Raw genomic sequence first — 15,010 nt, 5'->3', positions numbered from 1 at the left:
AAACATCTTAAATAGACAATCTCCTGTATTCATAAACCCTCATGAAAACACTAGTCTGCACTTCTCAGAGTGAGTGAGCTTGAAAGCCATACATTCACCCACTAATTAAACTGATGTTTCCTATGGCCAATCAGAGGAGGAGTGGGCAGGTGCAAATAAGAGACGCGCACGGAATATGGCACGTTAGTAAACTTCACGGTTAATTTGAAAGTTTTGTATACTGTACCTTTAGTGAACTGAAGCGTCCTTATTTAGCTGTGGAGTGAAGATTACGGTGAAGATTACTCTTTATAGTTAAGTTGCACCTGGTGTGGCTAAAATCTTGGTAGCTAGGCCACCGCTAAACATGATAAGTAAGCTCTTGCAAATCAGTTAGCTAGCTATCATACATGACACTTACAAGTTAGGTAAAATTAGTTGGCGATTAATGTATATGTAGTGTTTTTATATGACGGATCAGCCGATGATGCTGTCCTTCCCTCCTGTGTGCTCTGGCGGCGTGGGAAAATTGATTGAAGCTTTTTATCTTGCGAAGGACACGATCTCCCTTTTTTCCTTGAAATGTTTGTGGACCCTGGTGAGTGTCACTGCTGTCTAAAGATTACTGTCCGTGAATAGACACTGCCTCTCACTCCCAGTGCCACGCTATGCATGTAACACCATCAGTAGTAAAAACCTGCCAGAAATAAAAATATTTTAGCAGGAGGTGTAACTTGTAAGTGTAAAACAGCGATAGACACAATATTTATGGGGGAAGAAAACCGTTATATTTGCTGGACACATTTAGTGTTCCTCGCTACATGACTGTATAAAAGATGAGTTGCATTTGTGATGCTTCTAGAGAGTGACTGAACTGAATCTTTCTCTGTGATAAAATGTATAATTAAAAAAAACATAATTGTACATTTCAGAGCTTTATCTAAAATCATTGCTCTTAAAGGGATTAAAAGGGACTTTCCATTATTTTCTGCCCATTGTACCCAGAAAAGGACTGTTGGAAGTGGGATCCTTCTCTGTAAGACCTGTCCGAGGTTTTCTCCAGTCTTGTCCGGTAGGCTGTTTTCATTAGATCTTTCTGTGGTTGTTGTGTTTGAGTGATAGATTTCCTGATACTATTGTGTATATTTTGAAGTACAGGCAACATATTTGTTGTAATGTGGGAATCATCATGTTGGATGGTCGAAAAATGCATTTTTGGAAAGATACGTGACAGACAGTAACTTTCCAATCATTAAATCAAGATTTGACATTATCATTGCACTTTTAGTTTAAAGTACTGTGTGATGAAAGTATGGTGGGAAAGCAGTTTTAAAAACACTGCAGGAGCAGGTAATTGTAGAAAGCACTCCCAAGTGTCTCCATAAATGCCTTTTGATTTCAATACCAGGCAAACTAACAGGAGCTTTCAATTAACAGCATTTGCCAAATCAACATCTTGAGGTGATTATGATTATGAACATGTTTCCAAGAGCAAATGCTGTAATGGTGGCTAGACAGAGTGTGTTGATAATTACATAGTGGATAATGGACGGAGGGTAGTTGCACATTGCAGGAGGTGCTGGACCCAATGGGCCATGATAATTAACCAAAATCTTAATGACACTGGGCGAAATGATTCCCCCCCTGACTCGTATATGATAAATATTTAATGTTTCATTACAATAATGATGGGAATGCAAAATGCCAAACCACTAACTGTCAAACTTTTGCTGCTGTTGTCTTGTAATTAGAGGAAGCTCTAACTATCTCTAACTGTCTAATTTCCCAGTGCAGCCTCTGCCAGCATTTAGCACTCTCATGAAAGAGTGGTGACAGGGAAGGGAATTGTGTGTCGAACAGAGTTGGACTGCACATTAAAGAGTTTACCATTAATTCAGTGCTTGGCATCCACTGTGTGTGAATGTTTATGCTTTTGACAATTAAAGAGTTACAAATCATAGACCTACTTACAAAGAACGCAATCCTTTGTGTACTTATGTTTCCATTACAGGTTTTTTCTGCAAGTGAGCCAAAGTTAGTTTTTTCCGCTGGAAAGAAAGCACTTTTATGTAACAAGAACAATCTATTACCAAGAGCCCTACAGAATTGACTTTTTTGTTAAAGTTGTGGCCAGATGGACAAATGAGTGGGCATCTAGTAGAAATTACGAAGTGAACCAGAGTGGTCTTATACAAACACATTAGTCAGGTTATTTTGACCACCTCGCCTCTGTGTAAGCTTGCTCTCTACAGTTGAGAAAGCCCAGTTCAGTTTCTGTCCTGGCTGCTTTAACCCACAGACACAGACACCAGAGGGAGCGGTGATCAATACACTGTACTTGGCCATCATTATCAAGACTTATATGCCCTTCAGCTCAGGGCCCATTAAATCAGAGGACCACATTCTTCCCGCCCAGTGTCTCAACTAAGACTCTTGAGTCACATTAAGGTCTGATTTACGCGTCTTTAATGACAGGCCACCCTTAATTAGCTGATGGCGCAAAAACACAGCCACTGCTGTAAAGGATGACCATCTCAGGATGATGTTTGCTTCAGGCCGCTCTCAATCTGTCATCCATATCAAGCCGCTCTCACATTGCAAAAACAGCTTCCTCTCGTGGCTGTGGCCATACCTCATATGTTGAGAGACGCCAGAGGCAATAATGAATCCTTGCTGAGACGCCCGATCCTTTGCATCAATTCAGAGTACCGGTTATGTGACGCTTTTGGTCTGCAGCAAGCTCTGTAACTTCTCTTTCCTGAAGTATTTGCTGTCAAACAGTGGACTCTGATGACTTCTTCCTCTCTTGTTTTGGTCACAATCCATTGGTTCCACCCTGAGAGGCTCGCTATATCATTAGCAAAAAAATAATTTGGTTAGTTTAATGGAGTGACTTAGACTAACAAGTTGTTGCAACAAGAATACCCTGAAGTGACTTGAGATGTATTACCACAGTAGTAGCGGCTGCTCATTAGCTCCTTGCAGTGTTATTGCAGTTAGGCTCATAAGAAACCTGCATAATATCCATGCACGGTTGTAAAAGAGAGACGGCTGATAAATTGCATAATAACCAGATTAGCAATATGTCACACTAAGCCTCTGGCAAACGGCAAGGGAACTGGGAAGATTCTACCCTCCCTGTGAGATGAGAAAGATATAAATAGAAACCTTGAAGCACAATTTGTCAAGTTACATGAGCAGAAATGCATTCCCCCTTTCCACCCCACCCCAAATATGTAAGGGTCCTTTTGAAGCAGATTTCATCAAGTCATTATGAAAATGGTGATGCATCTGTGAAAGCATTGACAAAGATGTGGTGTAAAGGTCACATTCATTTGAAAACCTCAAGTTTGTGATCTTTATTTTAAAGTGTGTGACTGATACTATGCAGCAGGACATGACAGTCTTCTATAAGACAAAACAAACAAGGCTATTGCAATTTAAAAATGTAATATATAAGGCAAAATTATGGCTGGCTGTTTTTAAAAGGATCATTTTGGCTGTTTCGAAGCTGGAAGTGAAATTGGATTGTACACTTGTCAAGGTCAACAGCCTGCTGAACACTTTGGTCACCAATGAAGTTGCAATAGTCATAAAATGGGACGATAGGCACCCAAAACAGATTATTTTACATTACAAAGAGGCTTCTTTGTTTTTGATTTATATCTTTGTAAACAGTACATGAAGAGAGGAACTTTTCAAAAGGCACATTTCACTATTTCACTTCACTCCTCGAAACACAGTAAACGTGGCGGGGCAGTGACTTCACTAAGAGGCACAGAAAGAGGTTTTCGTCAGCCTTAGTTAGAAAGAATAAGACAGCACTACAATACTGTACCTGGCTATTTTATAACTCCAAAGAAAGGAAGAACAGAGAGTCATGGCTGGTTGGTAACTAAACTTAAATTCAATATTGACATTCACTGAGCTGCTAAAGCACAGTAATCTTTTAATAAGGTAGGCAACAGTGGCAATAACTTTTCTTTTGTATTTACTTTTAAATCATTCAGTCTATTTCACTTCCTTAGTTTCATTCAGTGCATTTGATTTTTCAAGGCTTTCTCTATTTAAACGTTATTGTAATTGAAATGCCCAAATAACGGTCTTTGCTAAAGTATACTTACAGCTTTAGATAATATTTTGAAATGCAGATTTTTCATTTATTGGACATTTTCATATTTTCGGAGCTCAACGATTTGGTTCACAGAACGTGTTTATAGTCGCATTCCCAGTTGTTGATTACACAGAACTAAAGGTGTAGTGCGAATTTGTGCTGCGCTTTCATATACATATTTTTGACTCACTCACTTATATAGTTATAGTTATATATTATATACGTTTATATAGATATACTGATTGTCCTTATTGCGTATGACAGAAAACAAGTTCAAATAAAAAAAATAAAAAAAAAAGTAACTAGAGCAGGTACTAGAACAGTAGATGGGAGTGTAGCTGTTGTTCTGTCCTCTGTTTGCTCTGTGTTCTGCTCACTGCAGGTTTGTTGGTTTGCTCCCACTTCTCAGAGGAGCTACATCCTTACCTTAAATTGCTTCCTCACTAAGTCAAAAATTGGCCATAACATGTTTTTATTTATGAATCACTGTTTTTCTAGTGTGCTTTCAGTAGTCTGTACTTGACCTGTTTACTCTCTGTTGTAGTGGTGAATATAGTTTGGTTCGCTTCCTGTGTCCATGGAGCTGCAGCGTCTCTGTTCTCTACAGGGCAACAAATGAAAAACGAGTGTGTTCCAGTGACGTTGCAAACAAGCCAAGCCATGAATTTAGAACAGGATGTTGGCTAGAGGGGAGCTGTTTGGAAAGTAATTACATCAAAGGCTGTTGTGGGAATATTTGCCACACAAAAATTGCTGCTGATGATAAGCAAGGCCCCACAAGGCAGTAATTAGGAACTCCTGCCTTATGGCCAATGCATTGTGGCTCTTTCTCTATGCTAAATAATTCTTCTTACATTTATGAACCTGCCAATGTATAGGCGCTACAGTGAGTGGTGCCTGTGTTATTGCCTGTCATGCCTCTGAATGACTACGTCCCACTCACTGATCCTCTGGAAAACAAGTTTATTTATGTTATGAGTTTTAATCACAGCATACTTTTGTGTTGAAAGTGGATTTGTGTCTTGCCCTCATCTTTGAGCAGAACTGAAGTGTTCTGCATGGTTTCTATCTTGGGAGATTATGGGATGCTAACTCCCCACTTTAACTTACTGTAGTCTAGTGAAATAAAGTGAGCTGTGTGATGTTGCTGCATCTTTGTCTTTTACGATGCTGTAGAGCCAAATTACTAGCGTCAGAGGGCTGAGATGCTCATGACTTCTTTCTGTACCTGTCCTGACTGTGTTTAGCCTTTAATGGTTGAGTGGTGTGTGTGTGTGTGTGTGTGTGTGTGTGTCTGTCTGTCTGTCTGTCTCTCTGTGCATGAGCTTCCTCTGCAATTTGCTGTGTTTTCATTTTCATTAGTAAGCCGTTTTTATCTACATAGCGAGCGGGTTCCCTTTCACAGAGGTCGCCATGTTGCACCACCATGTTTCTACAGTAGCCCAGAATGGACAAACCAAACACTGGCTCTAGATAGGGCCGTTCGCATTTTTCACGAGTTTCACTGTAGTTTTTCCTACACGCTTGGAAGGGGAGGGTGATGTCAGTGGTGTTCAAATGGTTGCAATCTGCAATTTCATCGCTAGATGGCACTAAATCCTGCACACTGGACCTTTTTAAGGGGCGATCACACAGGGATGCGTCGCTAGAAACGCGTCGCCAGCAAAACCATTGTTTTCCTATGGTACGCCGTGCGTTTCGCTCTTGTGGCGCGCATCCTGTTTTTCTAGCGGTTTTTAGACACGCATAAAAGTTAAAATATTCTCAACTTTTCAGCGCAGAGTCGCCCCACTCGTCAATTTCACACTTGTCCCAGTCAGCCAATCAAAATTAAATCAAGCTAGAGGCGGGCTTTACTACTTTACCACTTTCTTCCTGTTGCTTGAGCAGCCAGGTGAATCTCTCTGGTGAGTATAATGCCGTTTACTTTGCAGATAAATAGGCAATAGCGGTTGGACTGTATGGAGCAGGGGCGCACACAGCCTCGCTTCACAGGTGCACCAGCTGTTTTGCCTGACTCGCTTTGCCAAGGTGTTTTTTAAGCGGCTGCTCCTGTAGCGGTGCGTCTCTGTGTGATTGCCCCTTTACATAGTTTTGGTTGGCAAGAAATTGTATCTTATCCCGGTTTGCCATCAAGGTGCTATTCTGGGTAAGGGGGTGATCAAGTCTGTTTTCACAGAAATGGGATTACACTGCATAACTTTTGTCTACTTACATTTGGTAGAGAAGCAGGCTGAAATTCCATCATCACCATTTTCACCATCTGTTTGCCCACACACATCATTCATGTCATTATGTGCTGAGGCAGCACACAGTTGGCAGTGAGTGATGGCAATCAAGAAATTTAGTGAAGACAAGTACCCATTCATTTAGTGGCAAGTATGCAAGTTGTATTTTATTCCACAACAGAAAAATATGAATGAATACTGCCAAATTTGCATGAATATTGCAACAGTTGACAGTCCTACTGCACCACTGCGGGCTTCAATAATGGCCATCCTCTGTTCTCCTAGGAGTTCTTGTTGTTGTGTGGGAGGTACAAAGTCCCAAAGCACATATACTATATGCAGCACCAAAAATATACATGAGCAGCACCCCAAACATGTTACACAGGAAGATGCTGTCCCCTTTTATGTTTAATTTATGATTTTTTGAAATTCTTGTCTCTGTGTTTTTATGAGTAATGATGCACACAAAACAATGATGTTTGTGCAATTTGGCTAAAACTATACCAACTTGTAGTAAAATGTCTATATTTTTGTTTACTAAAGTGACAAAAAAAAGTGTTGTTCCGTTGGTCATTTTTGGGTAAATTTACAAATGCCAAATAATGCTGCAAGGAAAAGAATCCAGTTTGTTCAAGACATTTATAGTACATAATTTCATAAACTGACAGGCCTCCATAATAATCCCATTTGCACAACATCTCGTATGGTTTTGATCATCCAGAGAAAATGGTGACTGGAATTTTCCTTCAGGAAAAAATGTGCTGTGAGATATTTTAGAGGGCTCAGTGTGCATTGATCCTTATATAATCTGAGTGACAGTGATTTCAGTGTATAAACTTGAAATCTGCGTGGAATAGCCAAACAGTTTGATGTGCAGAAAAGCACAGGAGGTCATGTACTTATTCTACTAGAACTTGCTGCAGACTTGGAAGATTTAATTGAGGCTCCTATGCTGTGTGAGTCGTGATTGGTAAACACAGCAGCACAACCCTCAAATTAAAGAGTGCAGATGCAGTGCACATATAATTCCTGCTTTAACCAATTGAAAATGACGACTCCTAATTCATCTTCCAGGAAGTTGTGAAGGACTGATTATCAGCATCGCTGGCTGGGACACCTGAGACTCTGTGCGTCACTGTCTTCAAAACTAATACCTGAATTACCAACCATATCTGTGAAAAATATCTAGTATGAGATAACAGATCTGCATCAGATGGAGGGCAAGATTTATTTTTGAGATCACACAACATTGATCATGACAGTGATAGTATTTTATTCAGTCAAATTGGCAAATAATTCTCTTTATGCAGCAATAATACACTTACACAAATTAGAATTTAAAAAATCTGTCCATTTGTATTATTTTAAAACTGTTGGTAGGTAAATATAAGCCAGTTCAGACTCTTTTGATGTGTGTGAAAATTTACATCAATGTCTAGTGCTTTATGTGAAATTAGAGAGGTCTGTTTATGCCTACTTCAACTTAAGCCTTGATATATTCTCTGCACAGTGCTTTTCTAAAAAGAGAATATCTGCATGGGCAGTATCACAAGCACAAATTCGTGCCAAAATTGGTACCCAAATGCCACTGTGTCGCCTCATCTGCGAAACCAAACCTCAGCTGCAAACTCCACCCACCTCAGTGTCAGCGGGTATGTTTGGAGTTTTGAATGTCTGACAAAAGTAACTGTAATAATTTCCTTTTACTTGGAACTTTCTTATCAAGTCAATTGCTATGTTTGAGATCACCCATACTAATAAGTTTTTAATCAGGCTAACTTTGGTAATGCTTTTATTACTTACTTTCTGATATGTCTTTGTTATGGTTCGTTGATCTTTAAGATGAATGATGAATAAATGATGAATGTGTACAAATGTGTGTATGCTAGGCTCAGCTGTGGTGTTAGACTGCTAACTGCGGGTAATGAATGTGCAAAAAAGTGATATGTAGTGGCAATGTCAAAGTAAAAAGAAAAATGACAAACTTAAAGGTGGGATACATAACCAAAACAAACTGCTGAAAGCTAAATTTGGTTTTGATGGGTAGTGTGCACCTGTGTGAATGTATCCTCACCCACTGAGAAATGATGTCATCTGAAGGTGCCATTTAGGTGGCCTGTATGGCGGTACAAGCCATGTGGTTCTTAAATATTTAACAACAACTAAATGCATATATTACTGATTTAAAATGATAAAACTTTCATTTTAATTCCGTCTTTTATTTACTACAGTGGCATTGCACAAAAATAGAGCCCATTATGTCCACCTATGGTAGTAGTCTATGGTCTTTTTGTTAGTTACAAAAATATTTTTTCTATTTTTAGGTTAGGAGCTTAATTTTATCTGTAGATTATGATTAAGCTATAAGGAGGGTAAAGGGCTCTTAAGGCTTGTAACTTTTTATCTTGATGGAATTCGAACAAACTAATCTGAACTACCCCATTACGAGAAGTCACAACCAGAAGACCTAACAACATCGAGTGTGTTAGCTTTTCTTATTCAGGGTCTGAATAAGGATTGTATACTGCTTAGGCTTCGGCGGTATCTGTTTTTTCATACTTTCATACCTTCCTGATATTTCACTGAGCTGCTGGTGATAGAAGTTTAGACTACAATGCGTCTAATGTGCAAATAGCCTACTTAGTGCTGTACCGAATGTCATTTTTTTAACATTCAAAGCTTCTATTGAGATTTTCAAATTACGCTTAGAATGAAACAAACAAAATCCTCAATTTGAATAAAGCGATTCATTGGATTAAATGAGTTAGTCTTTTTTTTTATTAAATCAACTTTATTTAATGAACATAACTCGTCAGTTATGGTGCTGTTAGATTGCTGCCAATAAATATGGATTGAAGCATAATAGCTTGAAGCATAATGTTTCCTTAGATATTGCATGTTGTGAATTTTGGAAATGATTACATCTATCTTTTTTCAATACATCAAATGCTCTGGAGTTATTGGAAATGTTTGGATCACACGAGCCTGAAACAATCCTACACAGCCACTAGGGTTGGGCAATTGGATGAATATATGGGCTCTCGGTTGGTATTTTTGGGTGATTTTTGTCATTTTATTTTGCTAATTTAATGGTCTGCCTCCGAAGAACGAGTGAGAGCCGTTGCTCAGTGACAGACTCTCGTTCAGCAAGCTAACCCAGTAGCTCGCCACTCGCACGCATCTCCCAGCTGAAACTACCGCCTGTAGTCATAAAGCACCACTCCACATAGTGTGCCTGATGTAGGCACGGCTATTTAAACAATTTCTTACTCTACCTGTGAAAAGAGTAAGAAATAGTTTTATTGAAATAAACGCTCTGTAAGAAAACAGATACTGTAGTTCTACTGCTAAAATGAACGTGTATTCACAATTGATGTAGGCCTAATCTTTGTTGCTTTGTTTGAGAAACCAATTTAAAATTATATTGGCCTTAACACTAGAAGTGCCAGAATTCCAAACTTACTAGAATTGCCGGAAGCGGTCATTTTGACCGCTAGATTCCAAACTCTATAATCTCTAATGATAAATTACCCAAATGGGAGATTAACGCATTTATTGTGTTAGGATATCTTTTAAAAAACAAATAACACCAAAATATACATTTAAATAACTTTAATTATACATTCATCAATATTCATATCATCGCATATAGTAAACCGTAATTATTGCATACGCTATATTCACACCAGTGTCACCGACTCCCGCTTTGCCTTCAGCCCATCGGTGATGCCCACGCTTGTGTGTACGGAGCTCAGAACACATACATTCTTCCTCGGCTTTCCCTGGTAGATGGTGAACGTCGCTTCTACACATGGCACACTGATGTGCTGAACAGCTCCGCTTGCTCTTTTGCGGAGGGGGGCGACTCACGCTTAGTTTTCCCCAGGGTGCCAACCAGGCTGGTCTTCTTGGCCTGTAAGGCGGTGGCCAGTTTCAGAGAAGAGAAGAAATTATCTGGTAATATTTCTTCCCTTCCCCAGGAATGGCTCCCCCAGTTTCAGCTCCACACTTTCTCCCACGAGCTGATCTTTGCTCCGCGTCTCCTCTTTTCCCAGAAACGGAGCCCCGTTCAGCATGGATTTTGAATTGACATCCGCAGCTAGCCAAAATTGTCAGGTCATGAGCTGTCACTACGGTGCTGATGTGCCTCAGCCACAGTGCAGTCCCTGATGTGTTTCAGCATGCCATGACAAAAAGGCCGTGAGCTGCGTGTGCTGTAGGTCAGCACAATAGAACAATAGAATAGCGCGAAAGTCACTGCGGTCAATATGACCGCGTATGGCCGAAATAGGTAAAAATGATCATATTTTCTTTGCCTTTTGTTTAATTTATATAAAACCTATTGTAAATAAAAATACAAATACTTTTAGGAAAAGTCAGGTACCAGCAAGATTGTATTTTTTTATTCAACAAAGTTATTGCACATATAAATTTCAAAACGGTCAAAATGACCGTCGTGGCCATTCTAGTGTTAAAGGAAAAGCTTGTTCTATCTATCTTCACAGTAGCCTACAGTTGTGTAACAATCTGAGCTGAGTGTGCAGGTGGGCTTTTTACAGTAATTTTGCTAATGAAATCCTGCACTCTGCCACAATGAGTAATGAGGAGGAGTCAAATACGAAGTACCATGGACAGCTCCCACAATCATCGCTGTCACAGGATCAGCACCTTGACAGCGGTTGTGGCACTTTAAAAAGCTCCAACTGTTGAAAATGTACTCAATACAATTAACTCCATAATTTGTGTCCAGTGTTCTAAAGTGGTCTGTTACATCTTGTTGTGCATTTCAAATGATTTAGTATCCTCTCTATGAAAGATGTTAAATTTCGCCTGCTCTGTGCTGCAGGGAAGGGGCCCACTCAGGGTTAGCTGTGGGTTTGCGTTACGGTGCTGCCTGTTAAACTGTAATACCTTGATACCACCCAAACCTAATACTGCTACATATCTTTAGATTTAGACCTTGGGTTAGCCATTATGATTTTTGCACCACTGTGCAACATGTGATCCTCACAATATTTGTCCCAGTAGTCCATCTGCATGCAAATGGGGTTATTTTGTCTTTCTATGTTGCAGTGTCAGCTTAGGTTGTAATTAGATAATAGTTTGAGTGTGCAACCTGACATATACATGTAATATGTAAAGATGGGTGATAATTGATACCTCTCAATTGTGGAGCATGGTGCTCACCTCTCTAACAGCATCTTTACACAGATAAGTAGTAGGTGGATAATCTTTAAACTGTGCCTTATTTTTTGTAGTTATTGCCATGGTGATGATCGATTATTCAATATTTTCTCATTTACTTCAACACTAAGCTTAATGTGGCATCATTTTATTAAGACTCTTGGTTTCCAGTAGACTCTTGTCATCATTGAACTGAGCTAAAAGAGTAAAACATGGTTCAGATGGTACATACAGACTTTTATGTCCTAGTAAAGACATACATGTTGGACAGTGCTGAGTCTGTGAATCTCACAGACTAGCAAAGTTAAAATTGCATTGAATTTTATAAAATGGTTTGTTCATTTGTATGAAAATAGAAATAATGAGAAGATTAAATTAAACTTATTGTTTTGGTAGTTTTTGAAGTAAATTTTAATTTCACAGTTGGTGAGCATGAGGATAATAGCAACAGAGATATGCATTACAGTTCTATTTTGATGTGAAAGAAGGAAATTCAAATGTGCTTTATTATTTAACAAAAAGCTGTTCCTTTAATTTTAGTCTTATTTTGTGCATTATAATGTGTTTACAAGGTTTGTGTGTGTGTGCTCATGTGTACCAGAATAATACACATGCATATGTGGGAGTAAAATTGGGATCTGTGTACAAAAGCAGATGTTTTCTCAGGGGGTGTGTGGCGCGCTCAGCAGTGTTTGGAAAAGGATGCACGCTGTGCTCACTGTAATTGGTGCATGTGTTAAAGCCAATCCTTGCTGAGGTCCCTTGTGCAGTTTGTTATCCTGCACCCCCACCTTCTTCCCAGTGGACTGGAATCCAGGTTGTTGTACTGCAGGCATTGAAACTTGCTTATAGTGACTGATGGGTATACAGGGAGATAGATTACACTCAAAGATACTGATTTTCCCCAAGCAGTTGCTCCTTCTGAGCTCACCATCTATCGCTTCTGTGTATATCACATTGGTGTTTGACTCTTGTTCCCATGAGTTAGATCATAGAAATTATCTAGTGAGGGTTTCATGACTGTTTTTCTTGAACAAACTAAAGTGAGAGGACACATTTATCTCACTCCCTCTGACTTCGACCTTCACAGTTACCTTGTACTCTAGTTTGGTGACTCTTGAACAGTGAGTATCTGTAAAATAATTGCCGCAAGAATGTATTAAGGCTGTTTACATTGCACACCACTGTAATACATCAAGGTATCAAACATCACATTGATGTGTGGAGAAATACTACTTATAAGTTGATCTTTACTCTTAAACAGTTGGCCATTTTTGGGCCCATAAAAGAACTGCAGCTTGCAACATCTGCTGTATCACAACAGAGGATGCTGGATTGGATGTTTTACACACTTGTATAGGTGAGTTTCAAGGTGATTGCGTGTATGAGTAAGGCTTACGGCTTCAGAGACTTATATATTGCAAAAGAGAATGTCAGAGGAAACTGTTAGCAAAAAAAGTGTTTTCAGGCCAATTACAGTTGCTATCTTACATTAGCTTAGTAATTAAATTTCAGATTCATAAACAGGCTATGCAGATTTCACAAATATAATCACTTAGATAAAGAGCTATCCATATTTCACTTATTTATTTATTTTTATCCGAGCTATTATAGAAAGCCAATGAGCACTTTGTAGTGGGAATTGTGCGTTCAAATATTAACCATGGTCCATTTTGTGTGGTGGATTTTCCTCCTTTGTGCACGTTTTTCTTACAGGTGCCTTGATTTCTTCCTGCAATTCAAAGAACTGCATGTTAGGTAACCTAAAGACTATAAATTCACCCTAGAGATGGAAATAAGAGTGTGACTGTGTTTTAGTTAGAGTTGTGATCTATCCAGAATGAATGGATGGCAGTTGTTTTCAGAATTGACAGACAATGAGCAGATGTACAGTAGATGAAGGCCTTGCAGTTGCTTTACAAAGTGTATTATTGTGTTGGCTGCAGAGCTACAAATGAATATGGATATGGACAATGAAAGAGAGATTTGGAAAAAGAAGGGGGCCATAGTGTGAATATATAAAACTTTGTCCTTCACCCCCCGCGGGTGGTCTCGTCCTTCGAGCTCGGGTCCTCTACCAGAGGCCTGGGAGCTTGAGGGTTCTGCGCAGTATCTTTGCTGTTCCCAGTACTGCGCTCTTCTGGACCGAGATGTCTGGTGTTCTTCCAGGGATCTGCTGTAGCCACTCCTCCAGTTTGGGGGTCACTGCCCCGAGTGCTCCGATGACCACGGGCACCACTGTTGCCTTCACCTTCCAGGCCTTCTCCAGCTCTTCTCTTAGCCCTTGGTACTTCTCTAGTTTCTCATGTTCCTTTTTCCTGATGTTGCCATCGCTTGGTATCGCCACATCAACCACAACGGCTTTCCTCTGTTGTTTGTCAACCACCACGATGTCAGGCTGGTTCGCCATTACCATTCTGTCAGTCTGGATCTGGAAGTCCCACAGGATCTTGGCTCGGTCATTCTCTACCACCTTTGGAGGTGTTTCCCACTTTGACCTCGGGGTTTCCAGTCCATACTCAGTGCAGATGTTCCTGTACACTATGCCAGCTACTTGGTTATGGCGCTCCATGTATGCTTTTCCTGCCAGCATCTTACACCCTGCAGTTATGTGCTGGATTGTCTCAGGGGCCTCTTTGCACAGCCTACACCTTGGGTCTTGTCTGGTGCGGTAGATCTGGGCCTCTATTGCTCTGGTGCTCAGGGCCTGCTCCTGTGCAGCCATGATGAGGGCCTCTGTGCTGTCCTTCAATCCAGCCCGCTCTAGCCATTGGTAGGACTTCTTGATATCAGCCACTTCAGTTATGTTCGGTGGTACATCCCATGTAGGGGTTTGTCCTCCCATGATGGTCCTTCCTCCAGCACGTCTTCCTCTGTTCCCCATTGCCTGAGACATTCCCTGAGCACGTCATCTGTTGGGGCCTTATCTTGGATGTACTTGTGGATCTTGGATGTTTCATCCTGGATAGTGGCTCTCACACTCACTAGTCCACGGCCGCCTTCCTTACGGCTAGCGTACAGTCTCAGGGTGCTGGATTTGGGATGGAACCCTCCATGCATGGTGAGGAGCTTTCGCCTTAACGTCTGTGGTCTGTATCTCCTCCTTTGGCCACCTTATTATTCCTGCAGGGTATCTGATCACTGGCAGGGCGTAGCTGTTTATTGCCTGGGCTTTGTTCTTGCCATTGAGCTGACTTCTTAGGACTTGCCTTACTCGTTGAAGGTATTTGGCCGTTGCCGTCTTCCTTGTTACCTTACCCGAGGTTGCCATTTGCCTGTGGTATTCCAAGGTACTTGTAACCATCCTCAATGTCTGCTATTGTTCCTTCTGGGAGTGAGACCCCTTGGGGTGAATATATATATATATATATATATATATATATATATATATATATATATATATGAGAACAAAGCATGAAAACGTTATATGCTGTCAAGCCGACATAACAGCCATCCACAGTGTAAATGCACAGCAATGGGATCTCATAAAATTCCAGGTCAAATT

The 15,010-nt window shown here is 40.2% G+C and overlaps 1 long non-coding RNA gene across 2 annotated transcripts in view; it reads left to right on the top strand.

The window, feature by feature from the left end:
* The first annotated feature begins 454 nt into the window (after positions 1–454).
* LOC122875456 overlaps positions 455–15,010 on the top strand; it is a 54,214-nt gene continuing 39,658 nt past the window's right edge. Inside the window, exons 1-2 of one of the 2 annotated variants that reach the window (XR_006377827.1) lie at positions 455–577; positions 990–1,051. This is a non-coding gene — a long non-coding RNA (uncharacterized LOC122875456). Of the gene's footprint in view, positions 578–984; positions 1,052–15,010 lie in introns of both variants that reach the window. The other variant, XR_006377825.1, reaches the window with a different exon arrangement.

This window comes from Siniperca chuatsi, linkage group LG1 (genome assembly GCF_020085105.1).
Source record: "Siniperca chuatsi isolate FFG_IHB_CAS linkage group LG1, ASM2008510v1, whole genome shotgun sequence".
Classification (NCBI taxonomy): Eukaryota; Metazoa; Chordata; class Actinopteri; order Centrarchiformes; family Sinipercidae; genus Siniperca; species Siniperca chuatsi.
The sequence above is the reverse complement of the archived record's forward strand: the minus strand, read 5'-3'. Positions and strand labels throughout refer to the sequence as shown.